General features: G+C 39.6%; 1 pseudogene; it reads right to left on the minus strand.

Annotated features, from left to right (window-relative positions):
* Positions 1-5509: 5509 nt before the first annotated feature.
* On the minus strand, positions 5510-6784 carry LOC105863008 (glyceraldehyde-3-phosphate dehydrogenase pseudogene; annotated as a pseudogene).
* Positions 6785-13243: the final 6459 nt, after the last annotated feature.

Here is a 13243-nt window from a genome sequence, read left to right on the forward strand (position 1 = left end):
ATTAACTGCTTTACTTCTCACCACAGCCTGTGAGGCAGGTATGATTATATTTCCCATTTTACAGATGCAGAAACTGAACCAAAGAAGTAATTGAATAAATTGCCCAACGGCACATGGTTGGTAAGAGCAGAACTGGTAGACATGGAAGAATGTCTGATTCTATAGTTTGCTCATGACTACTGTTGTTATTTACTTATAAAGCAAAATTTGTCAAAATATTTCTGTCCAATGGCAGTGCTAATATTTAACTATGACAAAAACTATATAGATAATTATAAAATATTCCAACTGATTTTTATATATATTTTAAATAATACAACCAAATTAGCATTATTATTTTTCTAACAATGTTATTGTTGTCGAGAGGCTTTTCAAAAATAATTACTCCACAGCTGGTTTATTATATACAACCTAGTTACTTTTAGCCATATATGATTTTAGTTTACGAAAAACCATTTGACTCACTTTAACATCAATGCCATTTATTAACCTTTTTTTTTCCAAATTATTTTTATTTATGGCTATTTTCAAAAACTTAATCTACCTTCAAAAAAGCAAGGTTGGTCATAACCAATGCCACCCAAAATAACAATTTCATGTTTCACTCATTAGATATTTACTTAGCTCTTGGGATGTGATGACCGCCATGAGGGTGCTGGAGATATGAATAATGAATAATGATTTCCCAAGTCATTATGTGATTATCACCTCCCTGCCTCCAAAGAGGTCATATTTTCTTGGTCTCAGTAGGCCTAGATGAATACCATCTATAGTGTAAGTGATATAAAAAAAAAACAATGGAGACATTGTGGGAGCTATTAACTTAAATTGAGGAACAGAACAAGAATATCAGCAAAGGCTCCCCAGACAAGATATTGCCAGAGCTGAATTTTGAATTATGCCTAGAAATGATGCAAGGAAAACAACTCACTTATCAGAATACCATATATGCAAGAAGCATGGAGGCAAAAGATAGCTTGATGTTTTCAGGGAACCCTGAAGAGTTAGGGCACGAGACAGAGAGTGCTGAGATATTACCATGATAGGGAAGTAGACACCGGCCAGATTGCAGAGGGCCTCATGTGAAAAGTTTCAGCTTCTGAACATTGGAGAGGGTGAGAACTACCCTCTTTGTTGAGGCAATCCAACAAGAAGTGATGAGAGTGATTCTGAAAGCACTGCAAAAGGAGCCACAAAGAACTCTTGGAGAAATGGCAGTCCTATTGCCGCAAGCGTGGAGCCTCCCTGGTGAGTACTTTTAAGAATGTGGAGCTCATTTAGAAGTGTGTTCAGACATTTTTGCATGTGTGCCGAGGACAGTTTTCCAAACTATAGCCCTCGAATAGAAAATTAACTCCTTGGAATGTGCATGATACTTATCACCATAGAGATTGCTTTCTCTAAACCCTTCAAGAAAGGAGCTGCTTCTCCCCGATAATCCCTTTATAAGCTCTTCTGTCTCTTAAGAAGATATGTAGAGCCCCAACGTTTGGCAGAGAGAGAAATGTTCTCTTTCTATATCCATCCAGAATTCTGTTGAGTGGCACCCAAGATCGACCCCAGTGCAATGACAAGAATCGAATGAAATTGACTTCTGCCCCACCCCACAGGACTGTTCCAGTCAACCTGCAGCAGAAAGCTACCCTGCCAATTTACTCAGTCACTGAGATAGATCACTTGCTTCCCAGAGCTGGAGCTCCTCCCCCAGCTTGCTTGGGAGACTCATTAACATTCACATCTTTCCCAGCCTCATTATCTCGCCCAGATGTTTCTGTGACTGCCCCTTTAAAGCATCTCCGTCTATATTTTATTTACATTTGTTCGGCAATATTGATGCTTAATGAATAAATGCACTAAACTGTCAGTACTGGAGACTAATTAAATCTATGTATGAGCCTGAGAAGCTGATTGAAAAATTTGCAAGTAACTAAACTGGGTTTAAATAAACACTTTAGTGTAGTGCTTTAATTACACTTTAGTTTGTAATGTAATTTTTGGCTGTTTAAACTATGATTTAGGCTGAGCTAATTACAAATGATTTTCTACTCTGTAATTAATAAAAACAAAATTGTAATTAGACAGCTGCTCTGGATCAGGGCGACAGTTTGTATGTGCTGGCTCATGATGGTCGATCTGGCAGAGGCACAAGAAGAGCACCTGGGGACTGGGGCAGCCTGTCCCTCTCCCAAGTTCATTACTAAAGAACAAGGCCACTGTGCCTAGGTGAGTTTCAGGGTCCCAGCCGATGCTGTGGAAAGGCATCTCTTATTCTTTGTAGACCAAGTGTCACCACGCATGCTCAGTCTTGATACCCCACTTTTGAGAAAGCACTGATGGCACCAAGTCCCCTTTAATTCTTCACTGAAGATTCCGATTTACTCACCTTTCCGTTGAGTCAGAGATGAAATCAAGCAGTATCAGTGTGTCAATTAATATGCCAATTAATAACCAGCATAATAATGATTGCAATATCTTAGATATTTTTTTCTGGTTATATTTGCAGCATAACCAATCATCCCAATCATCCCTTCAGGTCATAAGACAACAACCGTTTCGTTATGGTACAAGGCTCTGTGGGTTAAGAATCTGGACTGGGCACAGTGGCCATGGTTTTTCTCTGCTTCATGATGTCTGGATCCTCCACTGAGAAAACTAGAATTGCCGGTGCAGCTAGGGACTGGAATCACCCTGAGGCATTTTTACTGAGCACCTACACACGGCCTCTCCATGTGGCCAGAGCTTCCTCAAGGCATGGCAGCCTCAGGGTAGTTGGACTTCCTCCCTGGTAGCTCAGGGCTCTTGTGATTGTGTTCCAGAAAACAAGGAGGACACTGCACTGCCTCTCATGGCCTAGCCTTGGAAGTCACATAGCATCACATCTGCTGTACTCTAACGTGTGAAGTAGTCACAAGCACACCCAGATGCAAGAGGTGATGGAGCAAGATGGATGAGTAGCAAGGTGCTATAGGCTAAATATTTGTGTTGCCCCCTAAATTCATATGTTAAATCCTAGTGCTCAATATCACGGTGTTAGGAAGTGGGAAATTTGGAGGTGATTAGGTCACGAGGGTGAAGCCATCATGAATGGGATTGGTGCTCTTGTAAAGAGACCTAAGAAAGCTCCCTGGCTTCTTCCATCATGTGAGGACACATGAGGGTGGCAAGGAGAAGAGAAGATAGTCATCTATGCAGCAGGGAGTGGGCCCTCACCAGACACTGAATCTGTCAGTACCTTGGTCTTAGCCTTCCCAGCCTCCAGAACTGTGAGAAAGAAATAACCCAGCCTATGGCAGTTTGTTATAGCAGCCAGAACAAACCAAAACACAAGGTCACATTGTCAAAGATCATGTGGGATCACGGATGCTACAGCCTCTTTGGAAAATGCCACCTACCACAGATTTGCAGAGTTCCTAGTTTTTGAAGTGCATGTGTTGAATATTTAATATTGAATATTTAAAGCAAAATGGGTGTAGGCAGGACAGTAAATGCTACTTCCATTTCACAAACTGAGGCCTGTGAAAGGGAAATAATTAGGCCTTTTGGTATGTGGCAAAAGTTGGATAAGAACTCTAATCCAGACTGTTTATACTTCCAACCACTACCCAGAGAATTTTGAGAACATCTTTGTCTAAATTACTAGTATTCATTAGAATACAGGTTTGACTGCTGTAACAAAGCCCTAATACACAAGATAGAAATATATCTCTCTTATATGAAAGAGTCTGCATGTGTGAATTACTGGCAACTCAAGGATGGAACCAGGCTCATGCTATCTTATTGCCCTCTCCTTGCCACCTCATGTTCTATATTGTCCAAGATGCTTTACTACCAGGTTCATGTTTCAACCAGCAGATACTGAAAAAAAAATTGGAGTGAGAGAGCACAACCCTATTCCTCTTTAAAGAATTTTTATAAAAGTGATTTTATAAATCACTTTTATTCGCATCACATTGACGAAAACTTAGTGGTATGGTCATACTTAGGTGTGAAAAAAGCTGGGAAAAGTAGTCTTTAACTGGACATTTATGTAAATGCAAATTTAATGCTATGAAAAAAGAAAGGGATATGTACTGAGAAACAACAGGGAGTTCCTGCCACAGTACTACTACCAGATAATCCAAGGAATACAAAAATATTCTAAGAGATTCAGCCTCTGTCTGTCATGAAAACACCCATTGGTCACTTCACAATCAGAATCTTCTCAGAGTTAAATGTGGGTAGGATATCTTTAATTTAAAAATAAATCTCTCTCTGTCTCTCTGTCTCTCTTTCTCTCTCTCTCTCTCTCTCTCTCTCTCTCTCTCTCTCTCTCTCTCTCTCACACACACACACACACACACACACACACACACACACACACAAGAATTAATGAATCACCAAGGTGCTGGTCCTAGGTTGCAGCAGTGAACTGACCCCATGAATAGCAAATGTAGCAGAGTGTCGGACTATAATTGTGTAAGTAGCTTGAATGGCACACTCTAGCTCATGTTTTATGAATAAGACCTCAATTGAAGCTTGTTTACTCTCTACCCAGCAATGTTTAATATGTTGCTTTAGAAGTTTCATAACAATTTCTGAATCTAAATTCTCATTTCCATTCATTTTTTTATTATTTCACTCTGTACCTCATAATAGCACCCTTTCAAAAATTTAACATTTAATTTTTTTCCTCAAACTTCTCACCTTGTTTTAGCACGAACATATTTATTGTTGCTCAGCCAAAAATTGGATTTTCCTTTATTTTCTGCCAGTATTATTAATGATATTAGCATATTTCCAGAAGTAACAGGGCAGCAGCATTCTTATTCGAGAATCATTTTTCACCATCCACCAACTCTCTCAGCTTACCAATTTTTATAATGGAAATATTTTTTTCTTCATCTTGTCTCACAACTTTGGGATTTTTTTTATTGACTATCTCCTTTGCCTGGAACATATTTTATGTCTCCAAATCCTATCAAGACTTTTGAACTTCTCAGAAAATCATTCCTTCCTGCCTGATGCCTTTGCTGCCACTCTGTCTTGTGGCTAGTCCTAAAATCATGATTGAATTCATGGCAGCTCACCTAAATCCATCAATAGCTGCCCTGTTGTCTATATTTAAAAATCAAATTTTCCACTTGATATTCAGGACCCTCCATAATTTGCTCTAAACCTATTTTGCCATCTTACTCTACTTCACCATGTTAAGCATTTAGCCCCTCACTGTCCATAGTCTGTGCCCCGACCAGACCAGATCCACCTCATCTTGGGGACCTACTGAATCAGAATTTGCATTTGAACAAGAATCTTTCCTCCTAAGGTGGTTGGTGTGCACTGTTTTTTCAGTACTTAAGTTCTTGACACAAACTAAGATCTTACTCAATGTTATTACTATTGCCCTGTGTTCATTCTCCTCTTCCTTTGTTTTGTTTGGTTGCCCTGGATAGATTGTCACCCACCCTTGTCTCATCCCCCAATTTGCTTTTCCCTAAACACTCATTCAAGTATTATATCTAAGACTTTTTTTTTTTTTTGGCCTAGTACAGTGAACTTTATTGATGGTACATGACAAGGTGGGGCTCCCTAGGCCCCCTCCCATTCTTCAGGGGCTCTGGCATGGAAAGTGCGTCGTGAGGAGGGGAGATTCTCAGTGAGGTGGGGACTGAGTAGGCAGGGACACCCCAGCAGCTGAGGCCTCTATTTTCCTCAGTGCTCTGGCTGGGGCTGATGGTCCGGGACTTTTACTCCTTGGTGGCCATGTGGGCCATGAGGTCCGCCACCCTGTTGCTGTAGCCAAATTCATTGTCGTACCAGGCAACGAGCTTTACAAAGTGGTCATTGAGGGCGATGCCAGCCCCAGCATCAAAGGTGGAAGAGTGGGTGTCGCTGTTGAAGTCAGAGGAGACAACCTGGTGCTCAGTGTAGCCCAGGATGCCCTTGAGGGGGCCGTCCGCCGCCTGCTTCACCACCACCTTGATGTCATCATACTTGGCCGGCTTTTCCAGACGGCAGGTCAGGTCCACCACAGACACGTTGGCAGTGGGCACGCGGAAGGCCATGCCAGTGAGCTTCTCATTCAGCTCGGGGATGACCTTGCCCACAGCCTTGGCCGTGCCAGTGGACACAGGGATGATGTTCTGGAGAGCCCCAGATGGCCATCACGCCACATCTTCCCAGAGGGGCCATCCATGGTCTTCTGGGTGGCAGTGATGGCATGGACTGTGGTCATGAGTCCCTCCACGATGCCAACGTTGTCATGGATGACCTTGGCCAGGGGGGCTAAGCAGTTGGTGGTGCAGGAGGCATTGCTGACAATGGTGAGGTTGTTTTGGTACTTGTCGTGGTTCACGCCCATCACAAACACGGGGGCTTCAGCAGAGGGGGCAGAGATGATGACCCTTTTGGCACCCCTATCTAGATGAGCCGGCCTTCTCCAGGGTAGTGAAGACGCCAGTGGACTCCACAACATAATCAGCGCCCGCTTCACTCCATTTAATTTTGGTGGGATCTTGCTCCTGGAAGATGGTTATGGGCTGGCCATTGATGACAAGCTTCCCGTTCTCCGCCTTGACCGTGCCATGGAAGTTGCCATGGGTGGAGTCATACTGGAACATGTAGACCATGTAGTTGAGGTCAATGAAGGGGTCGTTGATGGTGACAATATCCACTTTGCCAGAGTTAAAAGCAGCCCTGGTGACCAGGCGCCCAATATGGCCAAAGCCGTTTATTCCAGCCTTCTCTTTCACCATGGTGTCTCGGAGACGGTGCTGGCGCTGCCTGAGAAGATGCGGCTATCTGTCAAATGGGAGGACCAGAGAGCCTCTAAGACTTTTTAATGTGGTAAATATTTTATTGCCAATGTGACACTTTCCTGGTATAATATTTGAAAAAGCAGCGAGCCTAGATCTCTGGGTTCTCATGACTTGGTGGATTCCTAACTCCATGCTAACTATGAGACCACAGAAATTTGCCTCTGTGAACAACAAGGTAGGCATCCTGGAACAGCATCCTTTTACTTAGGACTCTGACCCCTTGTCTGTCCTTTGCTTTGCTTATTTGCATATTTGGTTGTAATTCAAAATAATAATAATTGTAATTTCATCCAATTTTTTATTCTAGCCTATGTTTAAACCTGAACCAGTCTTTATAGTCAGAATCAACTCTGACTCTATCTTCCTTTTTTTTTTAATACTTGAACCGAGCACTAGGCAATGTGCATGCTCAGTATTCAATAAATACTGAAATTGTTGATGTTGAAATCCACTGCTGAAAAAAGAAAGGAAAAAAAACATACTCATTTGTGATCTTGTTCAAGTTTAATACAATACAACATTAGCTACTAACATAACTGTCATCAACATAACATAGTCATTATTATGACTATGATTTAGGGCTAAGAAGTCATCATGTTGAACAAAAGGGTAAAAGTTGACTTTGCATCTGATATTGATACGTCAGGGCCAAGACTAATGATCTGTTAACAATAATAATCTGGTTCTCATAGTTAATAAACTTTTTAAGGAAAACTACTGTCTCATTTCACCTGGATTATTTCTATAAGAGGCATTGGCATGTCACTTCATTATAGATAGATAATGGTAGCTAACCATCTGCTTGTAAGAAGAGTACAGCCACAAAAGTGATGCCCTGCCATTATAGAAAACACACAAGGTAGACTTATGTGTGATTTTACTAAGAATACTTTGAACTCACAAGTGTACAATATACTTAAATATTGCCCAGTTTTAATAAAACATTAAAATGTTATTACCACAATCTGTAAATTTACATCATGGTAACTTCAGTTATCAGACCATATTGGTTGGGTCCACTTAATCTCTCATCATGACCTCTCAAATTTGTGCCAGTCATGCTGTCATTCCCAAAGCTGCATGGAAACTGCTATCATAAGAGTCTATGTATCATCAGAGCCCATCAGAATTATTAATCCTTATCTACTTGAAATTTTAATGGCATTTGACATCTTTAATCACTCCTTCCTTCTTGAGACTCTTTTTCTTCCCTTCTTGGCTTTGTGACATCAAATTATCCTGGTTTTCCTTCTACCTCTCTGGCTTTTCCTTTTCGGGTTCCTTTGTCAACTCTTTCTCCTCTTTCTAATCTCTAAATATTGATGTTTCTTGGGATTAGTCCTCCATTTCTTCTTTCTCTATCAAACTCAGCTAGTCCTATAATTTTCAATACTATTAATATAAACATCAATAACCATAATATTTATATCTCTAGCCCAGGTATTTCCCCTAAACTCTAAATTTGTGTAGTCAATAGCCCATTTGACTTCTACTTGAGTTTCTAATAAATATATCAAACTTCACCCATCCAAAACAAATTCTTTATTTCCCCCTGCTATGGTTTGAAGGTTTATCCCTCCCAAACTCATGTTGAAATTTAATTGCCATTGTGACTGTATTATTAGGTGGGACATTTATGAGTCATTTAGGTCACGAGGTATCCACTTTCATGAATGGATTAATGCAATTATTGAAGGAGTGGGTTTATTACAAATTTGGCCCCCTTTCTTTCTCTCTCACCATCCTTTTGTCCTTCTGCCATGTTAATAGGACCTTGGCAGATGTTGGCCCCTCAATCTTGAACTTCCCAGCCTCCAGAACTGTGAGCCAATACATTTCTGTTCATTATAAATTACCCAGGCTGTGGTATTCTACCAGTACCAAATGGACTAGACCATACACCACCCCCCTCCACACATACATTGGTTCTTCTTTTAGCATTTGCCATCTAAGAGAAAGGCAAAGCTACTTACCCAATTGCTCAGGGCAAAAACCTTTTTAAGATCCTTAGCACCTTTTTCTTATACCCTGCTTCCCATCCATGTGCAAATCCTGTTATTCCTATATTCAAAATATATTCCAATCCAGTTACCTCTTACCAAATCCACCACTACTACCCTGTCATGACTCTCTCCTGAACTTCCACAATGACCTTTAAATGGTCATCCCATTTTCACTCTTGACCTAATACAAGATCATCCTCTTCCTGTAGCCAGAGGGATCCTAATAAACCATAAATCAGGTCATGTCACACACAGCTCAATAATCTCCAGTGGCTTCCATTCACACTTATAAAATCTAACATCTTTTCTTTACTACCCTCATGCTTTTCCCCAAAGGTATTTGTGTGGTTTATTCTCTGCCCTCCATTGCAATGATTGCTTAGGTGAGATGGTAGAAATGGCTTAATGTGTCCTGGGCTGGAATTCAGAGGGAAGGTGCTCTTTCCATGAGAGCCATAAGGAGAAATATATTAGGGTGACCAACTCCTCCCAGTTTGCTTGGGAAGATCCTGGTTTTAGCATTAAAAGCCTCATGTTCTGGCAAAACCCTCAGTAAACTGGGACAATTGATCAGGCTACAATGTTTTCATACCTGTAACTATTGAGACCTCTTCCTCAGAGTGGCACAATAGAGTTACTTTCTCATATTAATCATGCTTTTGAACAGGCTTTTATGGGCTCTAACCACAATTTTGCTGTAGATGCAAACAACCAACTACTCTAGATTGTAAACAACCTATTTTGAAACTGATGGAGAGACTACAATTTGTTTAGAAATGTATAGGTTGCCTGACCATGAACACACAAAATCTAAAAGTACATTCTTTAGGTATATCCTGTAGGAATCACACTCACCCAGTAGGGCTCAGGAATAAGGAAGCACACTTTTGAACACTGAAATGAGAAAACACTGTTCACTTTAGTGCAATATTTAATGTAAGTCTATCAGTAGGACGCTGGATATAGACTATGTATGATAATATACTTTTAATAACTCTCCAAGTAAAAACAAAATAAATACGAAAATATGAAAACACACAAGAATAGAGCTATTATTTTAATTGTTTTCTACCCCTAAGAAATAGTTTTCATGTTGAAGAAAACTAAGAAAAGCAATGAATTCCTGAGAGGGTTGCAATTAAAGATAAAATTTTATTTTATTTTGGGCAGTTACATAACTGAACTGCAAAAACATATTGATATCCTATTTCAGAATGTAATATAAAATAAAAAACAAACGAGATGGTGATAGATGTTTTTCCTAATGAAAATATTACTATATTATTTCTATAAATTACCTATTTATAAAGCACAATTATATGTGTAAAAACATTGTTCATGAATTGAACAATGTCTTGTATTGCCAAACCAAATGATTCATTTTAAAAATATCAAGTGCTTTTATTTTAAAAATTTATTAAAAGTAGCCTAATGTCTTTATAGTCATGATTGGACAGTCCTTTTATACATTATTTTCTGTTTTCTTTCTAAATATATGTATTATGTTTCCCTTTACTATTTACTGGTTTACAATAATTAAAATTTTCTCATTTTCACTTTTTTGGAGGGACACAATAAACACTTTTGGTTAAAAGCCCCACCTTAAAATATTTATTAAACAAATCATAACTGGTTAATTCCTCCTTCGACTTCAATAAGCAGGAGAAAGAATTAAGTAATTCTGATGACACGATCTGTGGTTTTTGCTGATTTTTGCCTTAGTGGCTTATCATCTTTAGCTGGTAAATTATTCTTTCAGTTTGAGCTCATCTTGTCCCTGATGGCCCAATTATTGCTTCTGGGTAATGACCCAGTCAGATCTTATTTAGAAAGAAACTTACTCCCAAACAGCATATAGTGATGCCTTTTTGACCTCAAAGAAGCCACAAAGGACATCTGCATTATCATACAGAGTAAAATGGGTCCAGTAAAATTAGGTTCCAGCTGAGAAGAAAGCTTCCTGAAGGCATTTGGTGCTTCAGAGCCATGGACTAGATCAAATGTTCCATTAGAAATTGTAATTGGTTTCATTCTTCATTCTCCCAGATGTCATTCACAAAAAATTATTAGGTGGTCATGTTTGATCACAAAGTAGACCCTTCTCTGCAACCTTGAATCTGCTCTGTTACTGAGCTGAACAATCCAGTCCTTTAAACAGTCCCCTTTAGATCTGTTTTCACCCCTTCATTGTTACTGCCTATATTTTTTAGCCAGTTCTTGCTTTTTTTTTCTTCAAAATTTAAAAAGCAAAGACCAAAACTGGCCATTGTAAAAATTGTTTTTTCAGTGCATTGGAGAGAAATGACCTCTAGCGTAGAATGCACAATGAAGGAAGTGCTTGACTATTCTTGTTATTGTGAGGAACTCTTAACAGAGAAAAGCAGATTACTACACAGAAACATGTTATTGCTCAACCCATGTTGAGATTTGTCATGTATATTTTAAACATTCAGACAATTCAAACAAAAATTAAAGATAAAATTGAAAATAGGGAGCGTCACCTGGTTACTGGGACAGCTGATATATTTAGGTTGTGAGGAACATAGGACTGGTAAGGCAGGAAAGAAAACTAAAGTTGGTATGGGAGAATGGAGCAGAAATATAGTGGTGGTGGGAAGAAGTGGGGTGACAATCTCAGGCCAGCCAAGATCCATATGCAGCAGTAAGGCCATAGGCTTTCAAAGGAGAACTCCACTGCCAGTCCTTTGATCCTTAATGTCACTTGTGTAGTTTTCTGTCTTCCTTGCTGCCTTGGCAAGAACTGAATCTATACCCTTCCCCATCTTCTAGCTTTATGCATCACTATTTCCACTTAAATAACAGTGGAATCCTTTAAGGAAGTAATCAATTGATAGCCAAATGTTATTGCTAAACTATGAATCTTTCTCTGACAAAAGGCGATCATAAGTAATTTAACCCCAATAATTTTCTTCTCAGTTTTTTCTATGCAGTAAGAGATTGTCTTTTCATCCCTAGATCATGAATGAATAAGTACAAAGGCTCCTAGTTCTCTTGCTGAAGTATGGCTAATTATCCTGAAAGGACAAAACAAATCATAGTTATGAGCAAGGTGGAGACATTTCCCTCCGACTCTGATCAAATTCATTTCTTTTTCTTATAACCTTATAACTCCAGCTCAGGTATATGTTTCCAAAGAAGGTCATGTTCTAAAATATGACTTTGGGCCCATAGATTTTATACAAGTGTCCTATCCTGAGAAAGCATATTATATAAATCCAAGTATTATTGCTGTTGTCATTAAATCATGTTGGTGGCTGAAGGTAACGTTTTTCAAAATGGTGTCACCTGGCCAGCACATTAGCATCATCTGGAAACCTGTTAGAAATGCAAATCCTTGGCCCCACCCCAGACGTGCTGGATTATAAACTCTGGGGGTGAGGCCCAGCAATCTGTTTTAACAAGCCTTCCAGGTGGTTCTGATATACAGTAATGTTTTGACAACCACTGTCTTAAGAGTAACACTTAACATATTTGATTCAGGTAACAGATCATGGTGGATAGCTGTAGAATTAACAAAGACCACCCAAATGGAAACAGATGATAATTTGTTCATAGCTTTCTAGAACAAGGGAGTCAGCTACCATCAATTGCATTTGGCAGAAACTCAAGCAAGGCAAGGTGCAAAAGATTTTCAGTTTAAATAAAAGTGGGGGGAAGTCTTCAAATATGCTCAGGCTGTTGGCATGGGGAAGCTGGAGGTGGGTTAATTAGTAGTGGGACATCTTACATGATGGATTTTAGGAACATATATGGCTTTCTCTACTTGATTCTATGTTATAAACAGAGTCAAAAGTAGAGCAGCTGGCAATCATTGGCCAAGTTCTGATCATTCTGGGCCAATTTCCACAGAGGTATAGTTTGGCTTGCTTTACTGCATTGAATGCTACAGAGATTTGTGAGTCAGAGTCCTATTTTCACATATAGCTGGTCTGGCCATTGCCTGTTGGGGTATTTAGTCTCACAGCCCCATGTGGGTCTTTCTATCACTTGAGAGAGGTTGAACAATTCAGGGAAGACTAAAGATCCATATCTTCATTGCTCAAACATTGTCTGGTTGTCTCCATAGTTCACTGCATCATGAGGTCTTGGCTTTTTGTTGTTTTATCATCACGGCAAACATCTGACAAGAAATCTGCTCAGAATCATTTAAGACTCTGGATAGAAAGTAACAAATCAGTGTCACAACCACTATGACAGAAACAAGAACAATTAAAAGTTTCCTGTAAGATCTTCGGAGCAATGAACCCTAATTTCCTATCTCACTCAGGCCAAGAGAACTAGTCATCTATGTCATGAGTATCAACCTTTTTTTTTTATTTCCGCATATTATGGGGGTACAAATTTTAAGGTTTCAATAAATGCCCTTTCCACCCCCCCACAAGTCTGAGTTTCCAGCATGACCATCCCCCAGATGGTGCATGTCTC

The sequence above is a fragment of the Microcebus murinus genome, chromosome 12, assembly GCF_040939455.1.
Source record: "Microcebus murinus isolate Inina chromosome 12, M.murinus_Inina_mat1.0, whole genome shotgun sequence".
Lineage (NCBI taxonomy): Eukaryota > Metazoa > Chordata > Mammalia > Primates > Cheirogaleidae > Microcebus > Microcebus murinus.